Consider the following 8,693-nt stretch of genomic DNA (forward strand, 5'->3'; position numbering starts at 1 on the left):
AGCCCTTGTTGAATGAATGAATGAGCCCCTGAGCAGGTCTCCACCAGGCCATTACTGCAACCAGCAGGCTGGAGCCCATACTCAAATCTGACCCCCTTTACCTCCTGCTTTAAACTCCTCCGGGGCTCCCGCTGCTCTCCTGGCGCTGTCTCCCCCTTCAACCTCATCTGCCCCCTACCCCTACTCCCCAGTCTCTCTGGGCTCCAGACACAGTGAAGTTTCCCAAATGAGCCAGGCAGCCCATGCTGTTTCCTACATCTGGGATGCCCTTCCCCTCTCCTAGCTGAGTTCTAAGACCTGTTGGGGTTAAAGGTGGACATCAGCTTCTCCGGGAAGAGTTCCACAGTTCCTGGCCCCCCCTCCCGGATTCTGAGTCAGATGTCCCTCACCAGGCCCAGAGCCCGTCCCTCACCAGGCCCAGAGCCCGTCCCTCAGCAAGCCGGCTGCTTCGCTGCTGTTCAAGCTGTCTCTGGGTCTGGAGCCTCTGAGAGAGCAGGGAGTGGCTTGTTCACCTTGGCTCCAGACCACAAGCTGGCCAGCGTGGAAAAGGGCTCAGCTTTTCAATGTTTACTGAATGGAGGGCAAGTGAACCAGAATCCTGGACCCTCCCATTGTAATTCAGTCCCTCTCCTCCCGGGAAGAGGCTGCATCAGGAGGTGAAGTTTATTCCACGAGGGCAAGTCCCTGCAGAACGGGGTGGACGATCTTGAGGGACCTTGTCACAGGCCGCGTTGGCCCGGTGAGTCACCTGATTGTGCCGAGTCACCTGAATCTGGTAGGCAGGGCAGGGACACAGCACTCCTAACTTCTGCACACTCCAGGAAGCCCCTGTGTCTGCACCCCCTTTCCCGTTTCCCCCCACCTCTCTGTCCTCACCTCTCATCGCCTCCAAGGCGGCAGTGTTCCTTCTGGTCACCACTACCTGAAGACGGGGGCCTGGGTGTCCCACCCCTGCAGCCCCCAAGTCCCCGTGCTTCCCTCGGGAATACCTCTGCTCACAGTGACCACTCACCTCAGTTTCGGGGCCGCCCGGTTTACAAAGCCCTTTCACCTCCATTCCTGTGGGATTACTCATCGGCCCGGGAGCCAGGTGCAATCTTTTATAGCCTGATTTAAGGGTTTTTTTCCAAATGAGGAAACTGAGTGTTTTGGTTTGGTTGCCCAGGAGAGCAAGGCCTAAGCCCAGAACTGGGAGATGGCTGGAGGAAGTAGCAGAGAGGTAGAGGGAGATAAAGATGGGGAAAGAGCACAAGGCAATTAAGGGGGCATCGTTGAGCTGGTTCCACTGTGGGCAGTTGGGGTTCAATCCTGCTGGGACCCCTCTGAAGAGCCGGTCGACTACACCTCACAATTGTCCCTTTGAAGGACAGGAGGCCTGCGTTTATCCACCAGTTCCCACCCTTGTTGGTTAAGGATGGCCCCACGGACATTAATCCCCACCTCCCTCCTATACAGGCTGGATGTGGCAGACTGTACTGTCCAAAGACACCACCGTCCCACACTCTCCTTGGCAAAGTGACCTTGCCACTCCCCGTACGAGAGGTGGAGTCCATTCCCTTGCACATGGGCTGGCCCTGGGCCTGTTTTGATCGATAGAATACCCTGGAAGTGGCCTTCTGTGTTAAGAGGCCTGGCAGCTTCCTCTTGTGCTCTCGGGGAAGCCAGCTGCAAGGTAAGGATCCAAGTGCCTGGAGACCCATGACCTGGAGGGGGTCTGCCCGGCCGAGGAGCCGTCTGGGGCATTCCAGCGCCAGCGGAGGCCACGTGAAGAGCCCGGCCCTCCCCCGAATCTCAGAATCGTGAGCAAATACATGATTGGTGTTGTTCTAAGCCTCTAAATTTTGGGGGGGTTTGTTATGCAATGATAGCGGACGGGAACACTGGCTGGGCTTGCCCTGGGGCTAAGAGACCTTCTTCCGGGTTTTGGAGAAAGTTCTGGGGTGCAAACGCAGAGAGGCACCCCTGGGGAGGGGCTTGGGCGGCATGTACAGGACTGTGCACTATAGCCGCACTAGCACCCAAAGCAGGCCAAACAGCACCTACTGCCCTGAGACTCAACCTCTTTGAAGGTGCAGAAACTCCTTACCAGGAGCTCCCTACCTTAAGCAAGATCAGAGATTTTTACCTTAAGCTATCAAAGTCTCTTCTACTTTGGGGTCTCTCGTCCTCTCTGCTATGTCTGAACAGTACTGGTAGGCCTGGGGTCTGCTACCATCTAGCCCTGTGCCTTAAATAAGCCACCTCGGCCATTTACAGTATGCCTACTGCCCATGACCTCAGATCTCATTTAATCCCCACCACACTGTGAAATCAGTATTATTATCGCCCTTTGGAAGCTGAGGCACAGAGTGGGTATGTTAACTTGCCCAAAGTCACACAGCTAGAAGCAGAGCCTGGGTTCAAACCTGAGACCCCGGAGCCTGTGCTAGTAACTACCACACAAGCCTGCCAGAGCAGGGCTTTCCTGCTCCAGGGCCAGGGGGCCCAAAGAGGGTGCCCTGGCTGCAGCTCCCAGCTACCTGTCCTCTGCAGGACCAGTGAGGTGAACCAATCAGCGGATCCCAGCCCTCTGGTGACTACCCAGCAGTAGCCAGGGGATTCCCGAGCTCTGTTCTCAAGAGATTCTGCCTTAGCAGACCTGGGGTAAAAGCCAGAAATACCCAGGTTCTGCAAATGCCTGCCTGGAGATCTCAGAGGGCAGTTCTGTTCCGTGTTTCTGGCATCTCCTGCCGATCCCTCCCTGCCTGTGTTATATATATTCTGCATTGAAATCTGTTTACTTCCAGTTATGGAAAACTTCCTTATTCTTAGATTCCTTCACCTGTGGCTCTGGCCAGCTGAGCCGCTCTGGCTGGGGTGGTGACATCATACTGTATTCAATTCAAACAACATGTACTTTTTTTTTTTTTTTTAATGCCGCACCACGGGGCTTGCAGGATCTTAGTTCCCCAACCAGGTATTGAAACCACGCCCCCTGCAACGGAAGCATGGAGTCTTAACCACTGAACCGCCAGGGAAGTCCCCGACATGTACTTGTTGAGTCTCTTGTAGGCCGCCTAGAACACCTGATGCTGGTGACTGAGGAGGAAGGGAAATGAGGAGCAGACAATTACCCACCAGGCAGTCAGGCAGTCAGGCCCTCCCTCTATCTCTCTACCCGCTCACATTCCCACCCTCAACAGTTCACTCCAGGGGAAAGGTTCTGACCCAGGAGTCTGGAGCCCGTTCGTCCCGCTCATGAGAGCCAGTGGTTAAAGTTTCAGAAATTTTACAAGTTGACTATCTTATAAGTTAAATTATATAACCATACGCTTAAATTGTATGAAGAGCGAAGGTAAAACATACTCAAAACTCATCATTTCCTAATTACTTTACATGTTACTACTCTTCAAGTTTTTGAGGTTACTGACATCCATTGGAGGTGCCCAGTGGAAATATTACATAATGGTATGCTACTGCGTTTCTCGTCCCAACTTCATTTTTGTGACATCACGTTGTAGCTTAAAATAGCCATAGTGGAGGTATTTACACCACAGAAATGAGCAAACACTATAAATCAGGGCTCTCCTCTCTGCAGAGAGCCAGATGTTAAACATTTACCAACATATCATCGCACTGATCTTCCGGATGCGCTGTGTGGACTGGGCGGGGGCGGGGTGGGAGGCAGTGAGTTTTTGCTCATCTTGGAAAGGAGCCAGCAATGTCTGGATTACAGGGGGATCATAATTCCTAAAGTGTCCCTTGCAATCCCGTGGGCCCCTCAGACCATTGCTGAGTAAGGGTGAAGATCCAAGGCCGTGGGAGCTGACTGTGAGGGTAGTGGGGGGGCAGATGACACAGGTACCTGCCCCATGTATGTACACGGAAGGGTACACCCAAGGGTCACACTCCAAACCGGAGGCAGAAAGGGGAACACAGGCCTTGTGTAGAAGGCATATCTGCCTTCAGCTGGAGTTCTCCGACTGCCCAAAGCCTAGTCCAGGAGGTGCCTTACACTCTCCCAACCGCACTGTGGTTTCAGCAAAGTCCTCATCCCCTGGGTGTCCTTGTAATTAAAGGGGAGACCCTCCTGGCATACACTAGGTCTGGTAACTGGACCAGGGCTCTTGGGATCCAGACTAAGCCTGCAGGGATCGTATCGCCGAGCAAAAACACCATTGATACACAGGATGTGGGCCTGAGTCAAACCAGCACAGGAAGGAGTCTAAGGCCTTCCAAAAATTCCCCGCCCCTAGTGCAGGGGAGGAGGTGACTCCACGCAGGATGTCCAGGGTCCCAGTCAAAAGTGGATGCTGAAGAGGTTCAGTGCCCCAGCCCCACCCCAGAATCCTCCCAGGAGCAGTCCTCAGTAAGCCAGCCGTGGTCTGGCCCCCTTGTGCGCCGCGTGTAGGGCTGTCCCTCTAATGACCACCACTTTTTAGTAACCACTTGCTTTGGGACAGGCTCTGTGCTGGGACTTGACAAGGGGACACAGGGAAAAGACTTCTCTTCCTTTGTTTGATTCCACACCCATCCTCGGTGTGTGTGTTGGTGACAGGAGGTGGAAGGAGAGTCAGTAGGGTTGGAGTGGGGGCTCCGTCATGACCCACCTGTAACTGCTGTGTGTTAATCCAGGTTCTCCAGGAAGCAGATGCCACGGCTGGATTAAGCTGGAAAGGGGAAACACCTGTGAGAGGCTGGAAGCACCATCTGACCAAGAGGCAAGTCCATCCTGGGTGACTGAGAGGGAGGGGAGGTTGGGTGAAGCAAGATAGACTGCCCTGCAGGCTGTGGGAGGTTAGGCTAGGCTCGGGTGAGCCCCAGGTCTCCGCGAAATGGATCCACCCTGGTACCCTGCTCTGCTCAGTCACTGGCTGGAGCAGCCCATGATCTGGGAACAAACTTGGTGATGGATTTCAGAGGCAGCAGCTGGGGTCATTGGCCAATTTCCTCCTTGTAGTTGGAGGTCCTCGGGGTGCACTTTCATGGCTGCCACCACAATTATGGGGGAGCAGAAAGTATGCTCACATAGAAGTCAGACAGTAGAGAGACGAGAATGGAGCAGATGCACAGAGAAAGGCAGAGGAGCATGTATGTGGGGTGTGTGTGGTGTGGACATGCATAACATGAAGTCAGACAGAGACAGAGAAAGAGGGACTGAGGGACACAGAAAGACAGACAGAAAGAGAGAAGAACAAACACTACAGAGAAGACAGCTTTCTAAGCCCCCAGCTCCAGACTCTCTATAAGGAAATACTGGTCCTACCTCTGGATCCCCTTGACATCACCCGCTGAATCCTGACCACAAACTTTTCTTTCCATGAGCTAGCTAAAGTGGGCTCTGGTTCTTACCAGGTAACCCCAGAAACCCTGACCTGCCATCCCAGGAGAAGCAGCCCAAGATGGTAGTTAATCAGAAGGCATTTCTTTATGCCCCTCCACCACTGGCTGGCCTGGTTCTACACTAACCTTCTAGAAGGATGCTCTTAGCAGTCTCTGCCTCTCCCAGGTTTTCTGCTCTGCTCTTCTCCACCTGGCAGGTAACTTCACATATGGGGCTGCTGGCTTGTTTTCTAGATGTTTCACAGGTGTCTGTCCCATCTTCCCAATGAGAGGGCAGGATAGGGACTGCTCTTGGGCTGCCTCAAATTCCAAGCCCAGCCCTCTCCTAGCTGCCTGACCTCGGGCAAGTCACTTAACCTGTCTGGGCTTCTGTTATTTCTCAGGAAAACTGGGAACTATAACCTGCCTCAAAGGTTAACATGTGAGGCCCGGGGCCTTCCTCCATGTTACTGTCCGTAGGGGTGGCAGGTACATTATTGTCCTTCTGTTCACCCTAGGAAATGGCTTGACAGTAACGCGCTGAAGTTCCAGGGAGAACTTTGACTGGACGGCTGTCATTTTCCAGGTCAGAACCTGACAGTCTAGTGCCCCCTCTCTACAGCTCCCTCTGGGTGATGTTAGGCAGTGATAACCTGAGATTTACCTGAGATTAAGCCTCCTGTGAATAATCGTTTACACGTCAATCCTTTGTCTCCCTTAATCCTCTCATCAGCCTAGTGAAGGAGAACTCTAAGTTCCTGTTTTGCATGGAAAATCTTGTGGTTCACTGACTTGCCCAAGGTCCTAGAGCTGGGCTGGCCTTCAGATTCCCCAAGATCTCATCCCCACCGCAGGCAGCCCTCCAGCCTCTGGGCCCCAACAGCAGCGGTAGGTACCAAGTGAGTCAGAGGAGCCAGCTTGGTCTGTCTCCAAAGGATCACTCCTGAGATTCCTCCTTAACTGGCAGTGACCCTCCCTCCAGTGTCTTTCTGTCCCTTGTTCTGAGCAAACTCTTTGAGTCCCACTGGAGCCCCCCCAGTACCCCCAAACCTACCTCTCAACTCAGAACAGAATGTTACAGCTGAAGGGAATTCATTCCTTCAGGGAGAATCTATTGAGCACTTATTGTAAGCCAAGTACCATTGTAGCCATTGACTATTAGTGATAACCTAATGATTAGGTTCTGATCCAGTGGTTCTCAACCCTGGCTGTGTATTAGAGTCACTGGGGCCCTTTCAAAAGTGTGTAACCCAGATCTTACTCCAACCAATGAAATCAGAATATTTGTGGAGGGAGGGAGGTGAGGCCAGCTATCAGAATTTTATTTAAAAACTCTCTAGTGATTATGTTTTCCCAGGGTTGAGAACCTCTGATCTAGTTGAACCATAGCCCCCCTCATGTTAGGGGCTCAGGAGGGAACTGAGACCCATAGATGGGCAGTGCTTTGCCCAAAGTCACAAATCTGAGCCTGGTTCCTCCATCTTGAACCCCCCAGTGCTCTTTCTGAAGGTAATTGGTAAGAATTTGCTGAAGGCATCCTTGGATGAATGCAGGGTAGGGGGGAGAGAAAGGTGGTGAGTGTGGTGGATACATTTGAGATGCCTTCCCTACCCACTGTTCTTCCTGAAGATGGACAGACCAGGTAGCCATCTTTGAACCATGTGACTCACCTTGGTAAAGCTGATTGGGCTAGGAGAGGAAACCTGGACCAAGATGAACGAATGAGGACTTCCCCGGTGGCACAGTGGTTAAGAATCCGCCTGCCAATGCAGGGGACATGGGTTTGATCCCTAGTCCGGGAAGATCCCACATGCTGTAGAGCTACTAAGCCCGTGCGCCACAACTACTGAGCCCGTGCTCTAGAGCCCACAAGCCACAACTACTGAGCCTGTGTGCCACAACTACGGAAGCCTGCATGCCTAGAGCCCGTGCTCTGCAACAAGAGAAGCCACTGCAATGAGAAGCCCATGCACCGCAACAAAGAGTAGCCCCCACTGGCCACCACTAGAGAAAGCCTGCGTGTAGCAATGAAGAGCCAACACAGCCAAGAAAATAAAAAATAAATAAAATCCTTAAAAAAAAAAAAAAGATGAATCAATGAGATGACCTGGCTAGGTATTTGAAATTAGTATATCAAAGGACTAAGACAGTGAGCTGTGGGGAGCTGAATCTGGAAGTCATGGAGGCTTGGGAGTGGTGGCAGGTATTGGGGTCATGTGTGAACCAGACAGCAGGCAGAGGAAGGAAGTATGCAGAGAGAAGTAGGGGGATAGAGCAGACATCTGGAGAGAGAGGCAGAGATGGGGACTGGGCAGGTTCTGTTTCCGCTGAGAGCTGTATCCTTTCATTGAACCTCACCTTTTAGAACTAGTGGGTTCTTTGACACTCAAAGGGCCTTGACCAATATAAGCATGAAGAATGGCTCATGCAAACGCCTGTAGGCACCAAAGACCCTTATGTGCCCCTTTCTTTGCCCCCAACCCTTAACAGTGTCCCTCTGAAGCATTGAGCTCCCTGTCATTCAAAGTGCTCAAGCCAAGGGTCGGTGTCCACCTCTTGGAGACGTTGGCAAGTTGATCTCATACGTCCTACTCAACCACATGATTCTGAATTTCCGAAATGGGTGGGCAGAGAGGTATTTTAAGATTGTTTTTTCTCTTTCTTGGCACCCAGTGCCCCTTGCCTGACACCTGGTCCCTGGCAAGGAAGCCTGTACCCCTGGGGATGGGAGTGGGGCCCACAGTAAACAAAGAGCACAAGAAAGTTCCTTTGGTACCCACCCCCCACATCAGCGCACACATCCCCATGGCAGGAGAGTGGCAGGGGTGTGGAAACAATGGGAGCCTATGAGTCATGGGGGTAGGCAGGATAACATTTCTCCAAAAAGGCTCCCTCTAGCCATGTCCGGAGTTGCTGACGTAGGCAGCTGCCAGGCAGTGACACCTGAAATGACCTTCAGTTCTGGGCAGTCACTAGGCCTGCCCTGGATGACCTGGATTTTCTTTTTATCTTTTAATTCAATTTTTATTTTTAGCAAAGTGATATATATATATAAATACTTTTAATAAAAGTCAAATAATACTACACAGACTAACGGAAAACAGCGATTGCCTGCCTCACCCTTCCCCATTCCCAGTCCCCAGAGGCAACTTCTTTTAGACTTTCCAGCTACTTCTTCCTATTTTTCTTCTACTTCTTTAAATAACATATAGCTGTTTTTAAAATCCCATCATTATTTTTGTTATCCTACTTTAGTTAGTATAGATTATCTTCCTACTACAAAAGATGACGATTAGCTCCATTCCATCTCCAACACATATACTTCCTTCCCTATCACCCAAAATAGTTAGATCTCAACTCGATGTTAACACTATCATAACTATGTAAATATT

This window comes from Grampus griseus (genome assembly GCF_964374135.1).
Source record: "Grampus griseus genome assembly, chromosome: 10".
Lineage (NCBI taxonomy): Eukaryota > Metazoa > Chordata > Mammalia > Artiodactyla > Delphinidae > Grampus > Grampus griseus.